Below are 22,802 nucleotides of genomic sequence, written 5' to 3'. Positions count from 1 at the left end.
ATAGAAATGCAAAGGTAATTCAAGTTCCAACTACCATGGTACTACCCCAGCAGATGAAATTAAATATTTCTCAAATTTCCAGAAACCAACCTTATTCAAGAAAAGCAGACAATGGGATCTTAAGATCAATAAACTAGGGATTAGAAAACTAGATGGCGGAGTAGAAGGACATGCTCTCACTCCCTCTTGCGAGAACACCAGAATCACAACTAGCTGCTGGACAATCATCGACACGAAGACACGGGAACTCACCAAAAAAGATACCCCACATCCAAAGACAAAGGAGTATGAGATGGAAGGAGGGGGGCAATCACAGTAAAATCAACTCCCATAACTGCTGGGTGTGTGACTCACAGACTGGAGAACACTTATACCACAGAAGTTCACCCACTGGAGTGAAGGTTCTGAGCCCAACGTCAGGTTCACAACCTGGAATCTGACAACGGGAGGAGGAACTCCTAGAGAATCAGACTTTGAAGGCTAGCCGATGATCCAAAACCTATGCGATGCAGCAAAAGCAGTTCTAAGAGGAAAGTTTATAGCTATACAAGCCTACCTCAAGAAACAAGAAACATCTCAAATAAACAATCCAACCTTACACCTAAAGAAACTACAGAAAGAAGAACAAACAAAACCCAAAGTTAGCAGAAGGAAAGAAATCCTCAAGATCAGAGCAGAAATAAATGAAATAGAAACAAAGAAAACAATAGCAAAGATCAATAAAACTAAAAGCTGGTTCCTTGAGAAGATAAACAAAATTGATAAAGCATTAGCCAGACTCATCAAGAAGAAGAGGGAGAGTGCTCAAATCAATAAAATTAGAAAAGAAAAAGGAGAAGTTACAACAGACACTGCAGAAATACAAAGCATCCCAAGAGACTACGACATGCGACTCCATGCCAATAAAATGGACAACGTGGAAGAAATGGGCAAATTCTTAGAAAGGTATAACCTTCCAAGACTGAACTAGGAAGAAAGAGAAAATATGAACAGACCAATCACAAGTAATGAAATTGAAACTGTGATTAAAAATCTTCCAACAAAGAAAAATCCAGGACAAGATGGCTTCACAGGTCAATTCTATCAAACATTTAGAGAAGAGATAACACCCATCCTTCTCAAACTCTTCCAAAAAATTGCAGAGGGAGGAACACTCCTAAACTCATTCTATGAGGCCACCATCACCCTGATACCAAAACCAGACAAAGATACTACAAAAAAAGAAAATTACAGACCAATATCACTGATGAATATAGATGCAAAAATCCTCAACAAAATACTAGCAAACAGAATCCAACAACACATTAAAAGGATCATACACCATGATCAAGTGGGATTTTTCACAGGGATGCAAAGATTCTTTAATATACGCAAATCACTCAATGTGATACACCATATTAACAAACTGAAGAAGAAAAACCATATGATCATCTCCATTGATGCAGAAAAAGCTTTTGACAAAATTCAACACCCATTTATGATAAAAACTCTCCAGAAAGTGGGCATAGAGGGAATCTACCTCAACATAATAAAGGCCATATACGACAAACCCACAGCAAACATCATTCTCAATGGTGAAACACTGAAAGCATTTCCTCTAAGATCAGGAACAAGACAAGGATGGCCACTCTCACCACTATTATTCAACATAGTTTTGGAAATCCTAGCCATGGAAATCAGGGAAGAAAAAGAAATAAAAAGAATAGAAATTGGGAAAGAAGAAGTAAAGCTGTCACTGTTTGCAGATGACATGATACTATACACAGAGAATCCTAAAGATGTCACCAGAAAACTACTAGAGCTAATCAGTGAATTTGGTAAAGTTGCAGGATACAAAATTACTGCACAGAAATCTCTTGCATTCCTATACACTAATGATGAAAAATCTGAAAGAGAAATTAAGGAAACCCTCCTATTTGCCACTGCAACAAGAAGAACAAAATACCTAGGAATAAACCTACCTAGGGAGACAAAAGACCTGTATGCAGAAAACTATAAGACACTGCTGAAAGAAATTAAAGATGATACCAACAGATGGAGAGATATACCATGTTCTTGGATTGGAAGAACAATCCAAGATTCAATGCAATCCCTGTCAAATTACCAATGGCGTTTTTTACGGAACTAGAACAAAAAATCTTAAAATTTTTATGGAGACACAAAAGACCCCGAATAGCCAAAGCAGTCTTGAGGAAAAAAACAGAGCTGGAGGAATCAGACTCCCTGACTTCAGACTACACTACAAAGCTACCATAATCAACACAATATGGTACTGGCACAAAAACAGAAACACAGATCAAAAGAATGAGATAGAAAGCCCAGAGATAAACCCACGCACCTATGGTCAACTAATCTATGACTAAGGAGGCAAGGATATACAAAGGAGAAAAGACAGTCTCTTCAATAAGTGGTGCTGGGAAAACTGGACAGCTACATGTAAAAGAATGAAATTAGAACACTCCCTAACACCATACACAAAAATAAACTCAAAATGGATTAGAGACCTAAATGTAAGACCGGACACTATAAAACTCTGAGAAGAAAACATAGGAAGAACACTCTTTGACATAAATTACAGCAAGATCTTTTTTGATCCACCTCCTAGAGTAATGGAAATAAAAACAAAAATAAACAAATGTGAACTAATGAAACTTCAAAGCTTTTGCACAGCAAAGGAAACCATAAACAAGATGAAAAGACAACCCTCAGAATGGGAGAAAATATTTGCAAACGAATCAACGGACAAAGGATTAATCTCCAAAATATATTAACAACTCATGCAGCTCAATATTAAAAAAAACAAACAACCCAATCCAAAAATGGGCAGAAGACCTAAATAGACATTTCTCCAAATAAGACATACAGATGGCCAAGAAGCACATGAAAAGCTGCTCAACATCATTAATTATTAGAGAAATGCAAATCAAAACTACAATGAGCTATCACCTCACACCAGTTAGAATGGGCATCATCAGAAAATCTACAAACAACAAATGCTGGAGAGGGTGTGGAGAAAAGGGAACCCTCTTGCACTGTTGGTGGGAATGTAAATTGATACAGCCACTATGGAGAACAGTATGGAGGTTCCTTAAAAAACTAAAAATAGAATTACCATATGATCCAGCAATCCCACTACTGGGCATATACCCAGAGAAAACCATAATTCAAAAAGACACATGCATCTCAATGTTCATTTGCAGCACTATTTACAATAGCTAGGTCATGGAAGCAACCTAAATGCCTATCGACAGATGAATGGATAAAGAAGAAGTGGTACATATATACAATGGAATATTACTCAGCCATAAAAAGGAACGAATTTGAGTCATTTGTAGAGACGTGGATGGATCTAGAGACTGTCATACAGAGTGAAGTAAGTTAGAAAGAGAAAAACAAATATTGTATATTAATGCATGTATGTGGAACCTAGAAAAATGGTACAGATGAACCGGTTTGCAGGGCAAAAATTGAGACACAGATGTAGAGAACAAACGTATGGACACCAAGGGGGGAAAGCAGTGGGGGGGAGGTGTGATGAATTGGGCGATTGGGATTGACATGTATACACTGATGTGTATAAAACTGATGACTAATAAGGACCTGCTGTATAAAAAAATAAATAAAATTCAAAATTTTTTTAAAGTAAATTAAAAAGAAAATAAGGAGATTATTAAAGGTATTTACTTATTTTAGACTTAGCCCATGCAAAAAAATGTGAAATGGATAATTGGCAGAGGTGATGAAGTTGTCCATGACTGAGGATATTAAGACCACAATAGGCTTTCTAAAGTCAAAGAGCAAATCAAAGTATAATTCAACAATAAAAGGTCATATGTCAAAAAAAAAAAAGATCAAAAAACTATAGTCTTTGAGAGGGGTTGGCTAGCTAGTACTATCTTAGGCTTTGTGGGCCATGTGATCTCTGTAACAGCTACTCAATTCCGTCTTTGTAGTGTAAAAGCAGCCAGAAACAGTATGTGCATAAATAAATGTAACTGCATAAATAAATGTAAATAAATGTAAAACCAATAAAACTTTATTTGCAAACACAGGAGGCAACCTGGATTTGGTCCGTGAGCTATACTTGGCCAGCCCCTGTTCTATGAGTATAAGAAATAAAAAATAGGAGATATATTAAAATTAAATTAAATCCAATCCCAATTACACAGTTAGAAAAGATTACATTTAAACCCAGTTCTGTCAAAGTATGGGCTCTTAACTATTCTTTTTTTCTTTTAGAAACTAGGGCAAGGGATTACCTGATCTCTCAAGATTTTTTGTTCATAATAGCTTTCAGAATTAAAGAAATGAGTTAATTACCATTCCACTGGAAAATGGAGGAAATTGTTGGCTCAAAACCCAGATTATTCAATAGTTAATACCTGGTTAAGCATGAAATTGGTACTCCAGAAATTAAGCTGATAAAAATCAAAGTTTGCAGAAGAGTTAAATTCTGAACCTAATTTGCATATCTTATTAAAATATTTGTTTTATTTGTTTTTTATAACCACCCAATTCAGATTAATTTTACCTATTATTTGGGCCCTGCAGACTCCTGAAACTTTTGGTACACATTTCCATCGAAGTCAGAAACCTACTCAGAGAAGCTTTCATTTCCTTAAGGGAATGGACTGTTCTGCCTGCCACCATCAGGGAGGTTGCTAAAAGCATCATATATTAATGACAGGACACTGAATTTCAGAAATACCTTTACACTACAGAAAACTCACAGTGTTGCAAAGAAAAACAGCAATATAATCCCCATTAGCAGATCTTAACTCTGTAACTTCTACCTCCCAAGCTCTCTGATAAGTCAAGACTCAGCTTAAATAAATCTGTAGCAACATTTATTATATAAAGTTCTGCAATTAATCACAGATATGTCTTCTATCACAAAAAATAAATTATACAAATTTGAGCTTTATAATCCTACAATCCTTTCTTCTAAAAGATTTACAAATATTTTGACAGGATAGGAGATCCTCAATGTATGGAAAAGTCCATTGTGCCCAGTTAGCGCTGATCCGTTATCGTTTTCTTGGCTTCCCCATTTTCCTCATTAGTTCTAAAGGCTGAGCTGGTTGGAATCACTTTGAATAGAGGTTTATCAAGATTATTGTCCAAGTGGCTAAGAGCACAAAGTCCCAAAGCCAAAACTTAGAGGAGTGAGTTCCAGGTTGCTAGAGAGTAATTTTCCTCTGAGTGTTTAGATAGCCCTGAGAGCCAAACACAGAGAAACTAAGGAAACTAGGAGACCTGGAACAGGGAGGGACAAAAACCAGGATGGAACAAAACACGTGCATATGACCCCAGCCGCTTTTAAGCGGCTCCTGGGGTGGGAGGGCATCTGGGTTTAGAGAGTATAGGAAACAGCTGTGAAGGACATGTTCCATACACTACACGGAAAGTCTCTCCCTTCAAACGAAATTAAATAACTTTCTAAGGTTCTCTGCGATTCGTGCCCTTTGGGAAATTAAATGGGGATACATTTTTTTTTTCCTCATGCACGTTTCAGTATAGAATGCAGTCAGAATACAAAAATTTTATTACACTTAATATTTTTAAAAAACTAAAATTAAGAGCAAAAAAAGAATTTTGATGATGGATAAAATATCTAAAACATTCTGAAAATTATAAATTAGGATATTGAACTTACAATATCCAATACGTACTGGAATTATATAAATCATAATATGTTACAGATCCAATATATGAACCCAGCGCAGAAAATGTGTATGCGATTTTTTCCTGCCAAGGCAAAGCTGGGTACACTGTCCATTCCGTGCTCTATAGTAAAAGAAAAAATGTCTATGCTTTTCAAGAGAGCATTGAAACAAGAGTGTGCACTCATCTGGAAAATCCTCGGGCCTACACTGAGGAATCCCTATCGCTCTTTCAAACCCTTGTGATAATCTAATCTAGAGAGATATTTTTCTTAATGAGTGGAAATGGCTTCAAATGACTATAAACCTATGTTAAATTAGCACCCTGTTAACTTAATACAAATAGCATCTTAAGCCAGCTGAAATTAAATGATGACTAAGAAAGATTATTTTGAGACTTACCAGTCTTTAACTAAAAAGAATTTTTATTTCAAGTGATCTATAAGTATCATTTAACTTATCTGATGCTCAAACTTCAAGCACTCTGACTTACCTGGAACACTAATTCAGATATTGAATAGAAATTAGTTTTTTTTCAAAAATTCCCTGAATGGCAAACTGCCGTCAAAAAAAGAAAATCTTGACACTCATGCTCTGCTCAGGTAACCTGAAGAGCCCCCCCATAAGTGGGATTAAATAAAGCCAGAGAGTAAAACTTTGGGAGAGCAGGAGACGCTGCAGGTACCATCAGAAGGAAAAGACAGAACTACGCAGAGAGAACCATACAAGCGAAATACTTTGAAATTATTTGTGTGGAAATGAAACATCTTTGTTGTAAATCAAAAGGATTTAACTGCTAGCATAAGAAGATGCATTTTAGGAAATAAGAAAGACGGTGGTTCTCAAATTCAGCATGTATCAGAATTACCCAGAGGACTTCTTACAAAACACAGCCCGCTGGGCTCACCCCAAGTTTCTGATTCAGTTGTTCAGGGATGAGGTCCAAGAATTTGCATCTCTAACAAGTTTTCACGTCATGCTGAGGCGGCTTTTCTGAGAACTGCCCTTTGAGAACCACTGATCTAGGGTACAAGACTTCATTCTTTAGTGAAGAACCAGAAAGAGAGAGATAAGCAAAGGAACTCATTCAAAGTGAGACAATGTAAGCCAAAGGTAGTTCCCTAAATCGACCTACATAGAACTTCATCCTAAAGCACTCAGTGATGTTATTCTGTTATTTCAAACCCGATTTTTTTACACATATAACTAGATTCCTGTGGAACATATTTTTCCAAGCACGTAGAACATTCCTAAAATCAGAAATTTACCTGCTGTTTTATAATGCATTGGCATTATTACCCAACTCAATCTAAGATGTGGCAGCAACCTGTAAGTATGTACCTTGCTTTATGAACTAGTAGACAGGAGATGATTTCCTTAAAAGCTATTTATAAAGCAGGTTCTTTGTTTGTGGGATTGTTTTGGGAGGTTTCTTTCTTTTTTCGGTGTGGGGGTGTCCTGTGTTTAGGTTAGTAAATCAAAGCACATTTAAAATGAACAAAGGGACTTCTATTTAAAGGAATCTTATAGAAAACCCTTTTCTAATGTGAATGATTATTGCACACAAATTTCTCTCTCTGATAAGCTGGATTTTCACGCACCAGCTTTGGCAAAAAGCAAACTTGTCAACATGTTGCTCTTAATATTTCAGATTTGGAAAATTGCTTTCACCTTTTTATTTCTCTCTTGAGGTAATTCTCCTACTTCAAGTTAGCCTCAGAAGTCAAATCTTCACATGTGTTACTTTTAATTTCTTTTCATCCTTGAGAAAATGGAAGTATCAAGAGATTCTTCCTTTAGAGTGAAGGGCTTGTTTGAAACTCCAATGCTCCAAGCAAGGCCCTAAGTAGGTCAAATTTCCAAGCTGTAATTTCACCAGACAAATTTGTTTGATTCCCCAAGACAATAAAAGAGGACACAATGCAAGACAGTTTCAACTGTCCAATCTTGACCTTCAAGGTCTTTGTGGTCTACCCAACCCCTTCCAACCACCCACTGCATGCTACCATTAGCTTTAGCAAGGACATTCCTTCCAAATTCCGAACTATACACATAAATTTCTCCAGTCTGAATGTCTTCTATCCCCCAGTTTATGTTCTTTCCATCCATCTTCAGGTCCAACTCTACAAGAGCTTCTCCAAACACTCCCCCTCTCAATACTCTCGCCATTTTCCACATTCCTCCTAAATTTCCTTTCCATGGGACTCATTATCACATACAGGTCACATAAGATCATACCCTGTCTGGTGAAGGAATTTAACTATTTCACTGTCTGCTTTTTATCCTTTACTACATAATCAGTTCTTAGATATTAAGAAGTATGTCATCTTACCCAGCACAGTTCTCCATAGCAGTTACTTCACACATAATTCTTCAGTATCCTATGAAAAAGTATTATTCTAGTGCCTTAGAATCCTTATACTCCAGAGTCCAGTTAACTCACCAAAGAGCTTTGTAAAGTGGTTCATCTGAGAAAATTTTAGATTTCCTTGAGACTGCTTCACCCAGCAAGAAATATTTGGGCCATTTCTTTGCCATGGCAGAAGGGGAATAAAGTACTAACGTGTGGTATAGCTCTGCTCCTGTGACTGTCTTGTCTTCTCTAAAAGGCCACATTCCATCCATGTCTCCACTGAAAACATTTTGTGCTCCAAGTAACTGAAAGTGTCTGTGGTGATACAACAATGGACTCCAGTATTATAACGTGGGCATTATATCTCTTCATACACAGACCAGTGTTACTCGTGATGTTTAATCTGATCAACTACCCCAACAGAGACAATTCCCCAAAACACAACATTACCTAGCGTGACAGTTAAGAGTCTGCGCTTTAGAAACAGAGATCTGGATTTGAAGAGTTACTGCCTTTTACTGGTGGTTTAACTTCAGACTAGCTACAATTCCTCCTTAGATGCCAAAGGTGAAAAATGGGATCAGAAAGACCTCTGCACAGGCTGCTTTAGAGAATCAACTTAGATCATGTCTGCAAAGAACTTAGCAATATCTGATACAAAGTAGTGGTTGTAATTGGTATTAATGAGATTTTAGCCGAGCAAACTGAGCTCACAAATAGGACTGTGGAGGCAAAAAGAAAGGATGCAAGACAAGTAGCTAAATCCAGGTATTAGCCTTGGCCACACCTGGCTGTTAATCACTAGCCACTGAGTTGCCCCATCTTAGAGGCACCCAGAATTCCTGTTGTTGGTTTTTGAAAGACAAAAAAGCCCTATGAGAAAGATGAAAAGAGTGGGCGTATTCTCCAGCAGAGTGGGCTGCGGAGCAAATATGGCATCCATGAATGGCTGGAAGTATCTCCTACAGCACCCACAGAAACAGCTTTCATTTTCTTCTGTTTTTCCGTTTAATTCTTTTCCTCGCCTGATTTGCTCTTTCCCCCTCTAACACTAGCCCTAATCAATGCAGCAGGTCAGGCTGAAAGAATGGACAGCCTCAGAGCCACATACATTTAAACCACTTTAATGCAAATATTGATCGTAAGAGCACAGACACAGGCTGGGCTGCATTTTTTTTAATGGGCATGCTTTTTTTCTGGGGCTGTGCTACCCATGATAAAACAGATCACCATAGATCAGAATCCCACCATCTTCTCGCACAGAAATGCCTCAGGAAATTCGCAAGGTGGGTCACATTCAGTGCTAAGCTTGTCAGCCTCTCAAGCGCATGCTTCAGTAGTCTGTGGGACCAGAGTTTCTTACCCACTTGCACGTCCCTCCTCATACTTCCTCGATGAACTATTTTGAGGCACAATAGATCAGAATGGGTGTGGCATGTTGTACCACAGGAGTAGTTGTGCAACGATGCCCACTATAGTACGATATTTAATTCCTGTGTACGCAAGATTCTCAAAGCACTGCATCAGAAAGCCAGGGTCCAAGGCATATTTAGCAACAGAATCCAAGTCTGAGCTGAAATCCAAACGGAGAGATCAAGGGCAGGAAGGAATTCTAAGGGCCACTTTGAAATTTGATACTAAAAAGATCTGATATTCTATCTGTAGGCATTTTTAGCTTGGACTAGAGGGGGTAAAAAAAGAAATGAAAGAAAGAAAAAGAAAACCTGTTTGTACAAAGAAAGCCAGCTTGGCCTATTGCCAAGAAACTAGGCGTCATAAACTGGGTGGAGTTTGAAAGCAACACAAACCAAGCTAAAACCAAAGAAAGGAGGGGAAAACAACTCAACTTAAAAGCCCCAAATGAACCCCAGTTGCTTCAAAGCAACGCTAGTTGCTTTCAGATGTTTTTTAATTCTATTTTTCCATGGGCCTGTGGTTTCTGTTGTTGCCTGTTATAACTCTAAAGGAAAATAAAAAGCAGCAACATTCTACCACATTTACCAAGATGGCTGTGGACATGGAAAGAGACGACCATCACAACCTTTGCCTCCATATGAAGAAGCTTGTTTGCTTCTTCTCCAGAGCTTGCCCGGCTACCATTTCTTTCTGCAAAGGCAGAAATGTCATCATAAAGAAGGACAAGCAAGATGTGTATTCCCTGTGGACAGAATGTTCTCTGTGGGCTTATCAGCCTAAAAGAGCGAGATAACTGGAGGTGAAGGGGACACCGAGTGGTATGCAAAGTGGGAGGGGAGCAAGGCAGAATGAAGCCTTTGACCTTGGAAGAGCTGAGTACTAGTGGAACGGAGGGAGGGAGGGCGAGGGAGAACTGAATGAGAAATTCCTTGCTGTAATATATTCGGTAAAAATGGGGCTGTCATCTTGAGCTACAAGTTAGAAAGTTATTACTTTTAATATGCCACTACCTTAGGCCTATACTGTTACGTAAAAGAAAAATAACCTTGTGTGACAGTTTAACATTGATCGATGCGCCTGCCAAATGCAAAGAGATAAATAAGCAGGTGATGAATAAACAGCACTTCAAGTAAAGACATTACGCTGCATGCATAAAACGGCGCCAGGCACCTACGAGCTGTGGGTGGCCGAAGGTTGGCCATTTCATGCCCACTCAGTAAAGCAGACTTAATCGCTTCCAATATTTTCTGTTAAAAAGCACGCTTAATGAGCCAATTTCACAGGCCCAGAGAAACTGATTATTATCTCTGAGTTCCAACAGAGTTGGTTGTTTTCCAAGAGCCAGGTTGTTTTGTTGTTTTTTTTTTTTTCTTGATGGGATAAAAACCTTTTTTAAAAAAGAGAGAGAGAGCAAGAGAGAAAGGGAGCGATAGAAAGAGGGGGAGCGACAGAGCCAGCCAGAGGGCACAGGAAGCCGGCTCACAGGGGCGACGTGGCCACTAGATGGCAGTGTTACCCCGCAGTCAGCGCCCCAGACGAGGCTCGGAACTGGACAGGAGGCTTCGGCTGAAAGATGGCACGGTAAATAAAGCTGAAAGCAGCTGCCTGAAGAGTTCATACCCTACCCTCCGCCCTCCGTGGACCCTTTGTCCACAATTATTCCATCCGCCAGCCCGTACAAGGCGAAGAGACAAAAGGGGCAGTCCCCGAATGGCCTCCCTCGTGCTAACAGCCCAGGTCTCTGATTACTCTTCTCTGCAGCAGCGTTTCACAAAGTACCGAGGTCCTTTACCCGGTTAGGCTTAGTTCTCCCTGGTGTTTTTCACCGTGAGGGGTTTGCAATCGCTGTACCTCTCACAAGGGGCTTAAATCCCAGGACGACTAGCAATTTAGCTTTTCACCATTTACTTTGGGGCAGATTCCTTTTTTCTTGTCTCTTTTTCTTACACACTGTTTTTTGCCCTTTTAGTAAAAAGTGTGGAGGAAAGGAATTCAGTCTCAAAGACATATAGGGCCTAGAGAAAAGACTGGGAGAAGGGGAGGGGAGAAAACACCCCCCTTAGGAAGCCAGTTGGCCTTCAAACAGCATGATTTCGCGTCTTCCTTCAAGTACACAACAACATGGTAAAAGCCACAGAAGCAAAGGGTTATTTTCACAGACTGCAGTTTTTCAGTCACCACTAGGAGGGAAGACCCAGCAACCAGATCTCAGCATATAATTAACTCAGATATTAAAAAAAAAAAAAAAAAAATTTGAAATGAACTGTTGTTAGGTTCTAAATTGAGATGCAAGTTAATTATTTATGAATATTCATAGAAAACTTGAACAATTTCCAAACTTGGCCTTTAATTTCTCATCAGTTAACCAAATAATTGATGGGAATTTTTTTTTTTTTTGGTAGGATAAATTTTTCTAGATGTGCAATGCAGCTATCAAATCCATTAAGCTTTTTGGAATTCATTTTGTCTTTTGATGAATCAAAAGGGAATGGACTTGGTGATAGAGAAAAAAATCATTTTCATCTCTTATCTTTTCCTTCTAGTCACCTATAAGAGAAGAATGAAATCATACTCAGCAAAGATTGGGCAATCATGAGAAAGAAAATTGGGGTATTTGAGGAACTTTCAGAAGCAGCAGATACAATTCAACTTTCTGTAGGTGGATGGGAAGTGTTTAGAGATGGGGAGGCGGGCACAGAAATGGAACTAGTTAGAGTAAGAAGGTCCCCAACTTCCAAGAACTTATTATAGGTCACTGCTGCCACTATTCTCATTCAGTTACTCTGGACAACAGCAACAAAAACCCTATATGGCCCCAAGTTTCACTTTAACATTCTAGTCCCTGCCTACCCCCCATCACCGAGGCACCCAGCCCCTCTCCACATTTCAACCTCTTCCATCCCACTGCCAATGGGCCAGCTCCCTCTTCCTAAAGAAGCCAGCTACCAACCAGAAAAACTCACCTCTGCTGAAATATTAACCACCAGCTACATGGGATTTTCCCACTGACGGCAGAACTTGGTGTCTAAAGTACAACCAGCTATTCATTAGGGTCACTCAAAAGAAAAGTCAAAATGGCAAACACATCTGAATACTTCAGTTAAGTCTTCCACTGAACACACAACGCAGCAAACAAAATTAAAGGGTTAAAAGGAATGCGTGATAACCCATATCAGAAATCTGTCATTTTGGTGATTTAATTCACCCATAAAAATCCTGTCCTGTTCTATGCCAGGCACTGTGCTGGGTGCTAGAGACAGAGGACAAAGGCTGGTGCGTTGCCCTCAAGGAGCTCACTGGCTGATGGCTCCAGCACAGCGACAGAACAGAGGACCACCGGGTGCCCAGAGGTGGAGCCCTTGCCCACACTTGGGAGGTCCTGAGGGCTACGACAATTGGGGGTGAGTTGGTAGAGGGTAAATTAGTTTCCTAGGGCTTTCCTAACAAATTACCATAAACTGGTTAGCTTAAAATGACAGTGCTGGAGGCTAGGCAGTCTGAAATCAAGCTGTTGGCAGGGTTGGTTCTTTCCGTAGGCCAAGAGGGAGAAACCATCCCATGCCTCCCTCTTAGCTTCCGGTGTTGCAGCAATCTTTGGCGTTCCCTGCCTTGTAGATGTATCACTCCAATCTCTGCCTCTGTCTTCGGAAGGTCTTCTCCACTGTGTTTCTCTCTTTTTCTTGTAAGGACGTCAGTCATATTGCATTTAGGGGCCCACTCTAATGCAGTATGAATCCACTGTAACTAATTACATCTGCAAAGATCTTATTTCCTAATAAGGTAACATCCTGAGATTCCTGGTGAACACGAATGGGCGGGCGGGGGAGGTGGGGGGAGATACTATTCAACCCAGTACAGAGGACATTTCAGGCAAGGATGCCTGAGGCCACCGAGCATCCTAAGAATTGTAAGTGGTTCCTTGCAGTCACAGAGTAAGATGCAGGGGAAGTGTAGAAAAAGTTAGATTTGAAAAGGGAGGCTGAAATGGATCAAAAAGGATCTCGTGTGATATATTAAAGAGTACGAACACTGCACTGAAAGGTGGTTAAAAAAATAGGTGGGTTTTAAGTAAGTAAATATTAAAAACACACTCTGGCAGGAGTATAGATATTTAGAAAGAAGCACAGTTAGAAGCAGGGATACTGGCTGGGGTGGTAGTCGCACTAATGCAGGGTGAGACTCTATAATAACACGGTGTCAGTGCGGATGAAGGGAGGGAACACAGGTGAAATTTTTTTAAAAAATTAATAAATTGTAATTGACAGAATTTTAAGTGGGTCGAATTAACAAAATATATGTTGTTGAAAAATGAGGGTGTCGGAAGCTGAGAAGGGTCCTAAACTTGACCCAGAATTCTGCCATGAGCAAAGACAGTGGCCATCAATTCTTTAAGCAAAGTCAGAAGTAGATTTTTAAAAAGAAACAGACTTGAACACATTGAAAATTGGTTCAATTTTGTGTATGTTGAAAATATACATATATATACAAAAGTTGGTACATGTATAAGAGAGGCTGGGATGGAAATGCAGATTGGGATGAAGAGCCCTCAAATTAGGTTTGATCAGGAGCTCCCTGAGAGGGTAGGAGCAGAGGCACAAGATAGGAGAGAGCTGGAAGAAGGAAGGAACAGTTCTCAGTGCCAAATGCTGAAAACAATTCACAATAGGACTTTGAGAAATTCAGAGAAGAGAATGGAAGAAAGGATATTTAGACAGTGAGTCCCCCCTTCCTGACACTTGGCTCTAGAGGGGGAAAGGAGAGACAGAGCAGATGGTAGTGGCAATACTGGAAAATAAAGGCAGATGTCATTGAAGGACGGGTTGATGTTTTATTTGCTTGCTTAAAGAGTTAAGCATTTTTATATATAGATATGAAAGTCCTGTAGAAAGGAAGAGGATAAAAAGACAAGTGTAACAAGGAATAATCAAGAATGTAAGACAAACCCATCAGACCTGGGTTATCTATCTCACAGAGTTGTTGAGAGGATAACATGAGATAATGATGTGAAATCACTTTGAAAAATCAAGTTGGAATGGTGCAAATTCAGTTACTATTTTAATAGTAGTGTTTTCAGTGATGAAGTCTTAAATGCGTGATAGTTTTTGTTTTTATTAAGTTGGCATAATCTGCAGAAGCTAGAACTGTCAACACAAACCCCCACTCTCCCCTGTTCAGGCCTGATACAGACACTCTGAGGCTCTCCCTGTCTAAAAGCCATCCCATGCAGCAAGGTTTCACTGCAGAGAAAGAGAGAGCATTTGGAGATTTGGCACAATTCAATATTCTTCCTTTTTCCAACATAGAAACCATGGCATATGATGCCAAAACTGTACTTTCCAAAACCCATCATAGATATATATTTCCTAGATTTATATCCATTAGACTAAGGTTTCACAAATCTATAAAGAAGTGCACTGCAAAGCTTTCCCTCCCTGTGGCACAGTAGTGGATTTCTACTCTGACACACTCACGGAAAACACCAATACAATACTTAGTTGATAACTAAGGTGAGGCTTTCACCCTTTCCCAAGATCTCTAAATAATGAAGATACAGCTACAGACAGCAACTTGACCCACTAAAGAGATTATGAAGAGGGAGACAAAGAGCAGTAATTCCACTCTAGACAGAACACTTCATTAAAAACAATCCTCAATAAATATTGAAACAAAGGTACTTCTCTCTCATTTATCACCAACCCACTCACCTTTTACTCATTGATATGTTCAATGACCAGTGTGTTTGCAGTACTTATAAGTCCTCATGTTCTATCTTAAGTGGTCAGAAAAATGATCATAAAACAAGATCCTCAATTGCAATAAATAGAACACTACACATTTAATACATGCCAGCAAAATGGGCTGCAATATGAAGTCAAATAAGACCAGAATTCAATTCAATTCAGAAAAAAAAAAAACCCTGAAGCACCAAGCTAATCGTCAGCTCTGATTTTTTTCCCCAGTGTATGAAATGTATATGCTCATAATTAATGTGACATACGAGGAGAGTTTGTATGGAAATACCAAAGGAAAGTTAATGCAATGCACGTGATTCTTATCAACCCTAATAGAGCAGAAGCTCCTATCCGTTTCATCAAGGTTCAAAACATTTTAAAACATAGAGTAGTTCAAATCAATTCTCTGCTTTCTGTGTAAATTCAGAAAAAAAGAGTTATTTCTGAGATCTAAGATTTAAGCTAAGAAACAAAAACATGAAGGTCACAGAACTGCCGAAAGTGCAGATATAGCAATGGCTCTAATTATGCATTAATCTTACATATTCTATACATGAGTACAGAAAAACTCAATAGCTGCTGTATTTAGAAAACTAAAATAATGCATGCAATTAGAAAAGGAAAGTAACTTAAGAGTGGACACAAAACATAATTTTCAGAAAATGCAAAAACATACAATAGATTCGCTACTTGAGTTTCTCAAATGGAGACTCCTACCTGAAGTCCTGAATTACGAGAGATATAAATTTCTCCATAATATTAAGAACAATTACCCATTTTTTTTAATCTATAAAGTGAGGAGATGCCATTTTCACATTATTTTTATAGAATTATTAGGATAGGAATAAGTAAACTGATTGGTGAAGAGATTACCCTTATATTGAGATAAAGACTATAATTAAAGAGAGATCTCTGTGAAGGGTCATAATAATCAAGATAATATCTTGGTTAATATACTTTAGAAGCAAAACTAACATGCACTGCCAGTATGCTATGACACTCTCCTACATAAATACTGTGATTCTGTCTGTGAAGCACATTGGTATGAAGTGCCAAGATTTCCATATTTAATGTATTCCAAAAAAGTCCAGATTAAAATATATTAATATTTTATAGGAATATATACATGTAATATATATAAAATGTGTGTGCATGTACAGGTACCCCTCCCCCCCCAGGGATTGGGAGGAAAAGCTGTGGCTTTTTTTGTTCTGAATAGATTACTTGTGCCTGTGTTTTCATTTCTTACTCTCTTTTAATTCACAGATGAGTAAGCACTAGTCCATTAAAAGTATGTAAGGGCCCAGTGCACCAATAACTAATCTTGACTGAACTTAACACTATATCTATAGCCACATAAAACGTTTTAAAGTCTATCTTATTTGAAAATACTCAAAGATGTACTCCGAGACTCTTTATCCAGGTGATAGCCTGGAACATAGCAGGTGCTCAACAAAGGCTTGTAGAGAGAGAAGAAGAATGTGCCAACAGGGAGAAGTCACCATCCCCATGTTAGGTACTCTGCACTCTTCCTTTCTGAACCCTCCCTTTGACAGCCAGTTAAAAACAACCAGTTAACTTCTCATCAGTTAGCAGATTCCACTCCGTATACCTTACTACAGGCACCTTAATGGGTATCCCTTTAAAAAGTGAAAACAAAAACAAAAACAAAGACAACCCTACTTGATAAAAGTGTCTTAAACGGTGGCATCAAAGAATCTGTGGTATTACATGGATAAGAGTATAGAGCTAGGTGAGCCTTAGCCCCTTCAAATGTCCTGTGCACACCTGACCTCACTCAGAGATACACCTATCCTGGAAATTCAAGCGGAAAGGGATGGGATCACATTATTTATCAGGCAACACTGTGGATTTAGCTATTTCTTACCACTTCAATTTTTTCTAAACCAAAGAAATGTTCAGTTTCAAACTTTACTTTAATCCCTTTGATGAGAATATCTTGGAAACTGGAATAGTAAGTATCAAAAGAATAGATTGTATGATTTTTTTTTTGAGCCTGAGGAAATATACATCCTAACAAAATGGTCAGATTTCCACACCACTAGGCAGGTCTACTGGAAGCTGTGTTCACTCCCAGCGCAGGAAATTACAAACTTTAGCTCTCTGTTTCCTCACCTAAAAAACACATAGAAGTAAACCTCAAAAGTTTGTATTGAGGATTGCAAGAATGATTTTTATAGATTAATCCAGGTATTCTATATATGTTAGACTTTCTCCTTGACCTTTTCTCATGAAAAAGAAAAAAAATTCTATACTTCACTGCTTTCTTAAACAAGATATAAATAACAAAACTAATTTTCCTTGACTTCTCCCAGCCAAGTGATAGTAATACATTATTTTATAATATAACCATAAAATAGTGCTTGGCTTACATTTTTAAAAACTTACACAAAATTTCTGTTTTCATCATTTATGGAGAATAGTTTTCCAAAGTATATTTTTTCCCTCATTTTTAATAAAATTACAAACCTGATAACCAAATATATGCATATTACAGTAATTTTTAAAATACATTAAAAAAGCACAAAGAAGAAAATTAAAATCACCCATAATCCTCTTACGCAGAGATGGTTATTGTTAATTTGCAGATCTTTATTTCCACTCTAGTAATTTGAATGGGATAATTCTCTGCGTGTCGCTCTGTAACCTTTTTACATTTCTTAATATTTTATGGACATTTTGAAGGCCTGAATATTCTTAAACATTCTACATAATATATACTATAAAGATCATTTTTATGGCTGCCTATTATTTTATTTCCTGGGTATACCATAAATTATTTAATTGAAGCCATACTGTTAAACATTTAGGGTTGTTGTTGTTTTTAAGCAAGGTTGATATATTGAACCACCATGTACCCATGACCCAGCTTCAACCATTATCAGCTCATGGGTCAGTCTTATTTCTTCTATACCCTCACCCATTCCCCACTTTACTTTTAAAAGATAAGAACTTTTTAAAAAACATAACCACAATACCATTATCACACCTCAAAAAATTAACAGTAATTCTTTCATATCATCAAACACCCAAGCAATGCTCAAAAACCCTTGATATTCCCTCCTTCCCTCTTTCTCCCCCTACTGCCTCTCCTAATTGCTCAAATCAACGTCCAAATAAGGTCCACATATGGCAAATGATCAATAAACCTCTTTTAATCAATAGATTCCTTTCCATCTGTTTTTTTTAATTCCCTTGCAACTTATTTGTTGGGGAGAAAGAAGAAAAAATTCATCAATGGATCTAGAGTATTTCTTGTGTCTTGGATTTTGCTGACTGCGACATCATCGGGTCATTTAACATGCACCTCTATCAACTATATTTCCTAGATATAGGAACTTAGAATTCTGCTCAGATTCAGGTTCCATGTTTTGGTAATACTATTTCATAGGTGGCATGGTGAGCTGCCATCAGGTGGTACATAATATTAGACTGCCTGTCTTTTAACTGATGTCAGTAGCCATTGATAATCAATACCTAAGGTCTATTAATCACTATTAGAGTGGTAATATTCTAATTAAAATAGTTTTGCTAATATAAATAATATACAATAGGGACTTCCCTGGTGGTTGGGAGTCCGCCTGCCAATGCAGGGGACACGGGTTCAAGCCCTGGTCCGGGAGGATCCCACATGCCACGGAGCAACTGGGCCCGTGCGCCACAACAGCTGAGCCTGTGCTCTAGAGCCCACGAGCCACAGCTGCTGAGCCCGCACGCCTAGAGCCCACGCTCCGCAACAAGAGAAGCCACCACAGTGAGAAGCCCACGCTCTGCAAGGAAGAGTCGCCCCCGCTCGTTGCAACTGGAGAAAGTCTGCGCGCAGCGGCGAAGACCCGACGCAGCCATAAATAAATAAATTAAAAAAAAATTTTTTAAGGTTAAAAAAATAATAATATACAATAGTTAAAATCTTACAGTTAAATATTTGTTCACATCTATGTGTGCATGTTTATATTTATGAAAAATTCCTAAAAAATTAAATATCTGAATTAAAATAAATTTACATTTGAAAATTTACATTACTATACATATTGCCCAACTTACTGCCCTCCAGGAAAGTTATAACTAAAGTGAATCCCAGTGTTGGGTTACTACTGTTTTAAATGTTTCTGTTAATTTATCAAAACTGTGGTACTCATTGTGGTTTACTCTGCAATATTTTGCTTACCAATAGGACTAAGCATCCTTTCCTTAAATTTAAATGTCTTCTTTTGTGAATTGTCAGCTCTTGTTCTTTGATAATTTTTTTCGTTGGGTGTCCGTATTTTTTTCTTTTTTTTCCCCTGGTTTCTTAAATATATTTACTGAAGTGTTATGGAAACATGATCTGTGATGAGTAGTGGTACTATAATATATAAAGACTCCATGTACCTGTAACATCCAATTGTTCTCCATGCTGTGTTTGCCCAGCCTAACATTTTATTCAAGATCCTGGTCAAAAATGGCAAAGCAGACACCTGCAAAACATGCTGAACGTGACAAACGATTTCAGGGAACAGCATTTTAATTCATCATAACGAAGGACTGAGGTAACCGGCCTGGTCTACCATTATGCTCAGCAAATGATTTTCATTCCAAATCTGTTTTCCTCTTATAATTTAAACATTATGCCAATTTATTTCTCAATAGTATTATGCTTAAAGAACACAGAACATTATATACACTAAATTGAGTATGGCTTAAAAAAAAATCCCTGTACCACCATGTAAAAATGATAGTTTCATTTACCTCTTTGCTTTGCAAATATTCTTTTCCCCCACAAAGAATGATAAGCAATAAGTATTTTTATTATGATGTACTTAAAAGGTAATAAGGAGGATTTCACAGTTGAATCACTACAGATACAGAGGTTTACTACCGTCATTTAAAAGCCCTGTACAGATCACATGCCTTAGAACAGGCTCTAATTCTGGAATAAGTAACCAGAGAGGCAGTCATGCACGTTCAGTCCAACTTTCCAAATACACCTTTCTGAAAAGAGGAGTTAAAAGTAATTGAAAGTCTAGGAATGACACATTAGACTTATATGTCATATAAGCCCAAATCTAAAATTAGAAACAGTTTTAATATTTAGTAGAAGTAGAAGGTTAAACCTACATAGGTGGGGAAAATACTTAGAACTGAATGAAGTAGCTAAAAAATACAATTAAGTCTTTGCCACATCAGTATTCACATTTGTGCATTAGGACCATGCAAATAAAATTAATTAGTGCTCAAGTCATTTAGTTACAATGGTTTCCCCATTTCAAGCATACATAATGCATAATGGAGACAACACAGTCTCTTATAAAGAATAGAAAAGCAAGGAAAGAGGGAGAGAAGGAAAGAAGGAAGTGAAGAATAGAGGGAGAAAGGGAGAAAAGAAGGGAGGAAAACTTGCTGAGAAAATATTTTTCATTTCAGAGAAAACCATCTTTCAATTATATAGTAATTAAATAATCACATGCTCATTTCATTACAATCATCCCCATAACGGTCTTTAGTTAAAATCAAAGAGAAGTCCACCTTGGAATTTCAAGATAATCCTCATGTAATATTTAAATAAACCCAAATATTTCACACTAATTTCCTTAATAGATTACAGATTGGCACAATTGAAAATGTAGTCAAAATTCTAAACTGTTTCAAAAATAAAAATAAATCCTCACCTCCTTGGAAATGGAAAAATGGTCCTCAAGGACAGTTATTTGAATCATGTCCTATCAAATAGGGTGAGAAAGGCCTAACCATGTGAGCCTAACCACTGTTTAAGCTTGCACAACTCTGTATGAGAGGGAGTAGGTAACAAGTGCGCCAACCTCTTAGAGCTACTTTAAAGATTCAATAAAATAATGCATGTAAATACCTTCATACAGTGATTGACATAGATGTGCTCAGTGAACATTATTTATTGCTGTTATCAGAGTGGTGATCATCACCATTATATCATCCAAAGTGTCTGGAAAGTTTTACATCAAAAGAGTTTTCCATAAAAATACTTGACCTATAGAAAATTTCTGCTCATCTGCCTTATTACATAGTATATCTGTTTTCAAATAAGTGTTTTAATGGTAGCCATAAAGTAAAATCAGTAGTTCTCAACAGGGGTGGGGGGATTATTTCCCCCCCAGGGGACATTTGTCAATGTCTGGAGACGTTTTTGTTTGTCAAAAAGCAGTGGTTGGCCGCTGAGGAGGTGTTGCTACTGATATCTAGTGGGTAGAGGCCAAGAACCTACAGAGCACAGCCACCAACGACAGAGAACTATGGTGCCCAAATGTTACCAGTGCTGAGGGTGAGAAACCATGCAGTGAAGTCAACACATCTAAAAAGAAATATTCAGGCCTTCCCCAAAACAAATATTTTTTGAAATCTCCAATGTACTTTCCTAATTTATATTTAACTGCAATTGGATTCAGACACAATTTACACAAATTCACTTGACGAAATAGGACTGACAAGACGTACTGTCTCACAAAGCATAGTTTCATAATCAGAGTTAAATAATTGCCCATTTAAATATCCATGAATTTATCATTCTTTTCTTAAGTAATCTAGTAGCTTATTTATACCTTTTGGGGAAATTCTTAAGAGGCAGTAGTAATTTCTTACATTTGATGGTTAATATTTAGAATGTATATTTTTTGTTCTAATGATTTCAGTAGGAGAAAAAGTACACTGTGAATACATATTAGCCATATGGAAAAGACAATGAGGTTTAGTAATTAAAACTGAAAAGGTAAAGAACTATGCAGTAATTAGAACACTGATTAATCAGCTGATAATTTTATCTTGATTAATGCTGCTGGTTTCTCTTCTTATTGACCTAGGAAAGGTAGGTTTAGACCAATTAAATATAAATTATTCTCCTTTTTTCACATTCTGGGAAGCTTCCAGTATTCTAAGTCACACTACATTTATAAGAAGTACTATTGAAATGCTCTTACTAAATCGGGCAGCTCAACAAAAGATAGAATTAGGTTCATGTTCCAAACATGTGATGCTTTTATCTAAGGCTAAATTATACTGGTTTATTTCAATATTATCCAGGGAGTATTAAAATTAGAATAAATTGCTATTTTTAAAAATCCTCTGATAACATTCAAACAGTTAATAAACAACTAGACACCTTATTCGCCTTATGTCTAACATGAGAAATTGAGAGAACTGAAGTTGAAGAATAAAAGTAGTTTTTACATTCAGGGTCTCACTTCATGGAACCTATGCTGGTTAATGGGAAAAAAATTGTTCTAGTATTAAGGAGATACATTCATTAATTCTTAGCCAATCAGTTTTCTATTTTTTTTTCTTTTGCGCTCTTACAGGCTTTATTGAGATAGAGTCAACATAAAACATTGTGTAAGTTTAAGGTATACAATGTGATGATCTATGTGTATAATGCAAAATGATTACCACAGAAGGATCGTTAACACATCCACCACCTCATATAGTTACCAATTTTTGCCTGTTTGCATGGTGAGAACTTTTAAGGTCTACTCTCTTAGCAACTTTCAGGTACGCAATATTGTTAACCATAGTCATCATGCTTGATATGAGATGCCCAGAACCAACACTCATCATTTATTCTATGTTTAATATATGCTGTGCTTTAAGTAGATTGTGTCACTTAATTCTCAT

The 22,802-nt window shown here is 37.6% G+C and overlaps 1 pseudogene; it reads left to right on the top strand.

Moving 5' to 3' along the window:
* Window positions 1-10,935: 10,935 nt before the first annotated feature.
* LOC132531266 (lethal(2) giant larvae protein homolog 1-like) overlaps window positions 10,936-22,802 on the top strand; it is a 118,875-nt pseudogene continuing 107,008 nt past the window's right edge.

The sequence above is a fragment of the Lagenorhynchus albirostris genome, chromosome 13 (assembly GCF_949774975.1).
Source record: "Lagenorhynchus albirostris chromosome 13, mLagAlb1.1, whole genome shotgun sequence".
NCBI classification, from domain to species: Eukaryota; Metazoa; Chordata; class Mammalia; order Artiodactyla; family Delphinidae; genus Lagenorhynchus; species Lagenorhynchus albirostris.
Note: the sequence above shows the minus strand (reverse complement) of the source record. Positions and strands in the feature narration are given on the sequence as shown.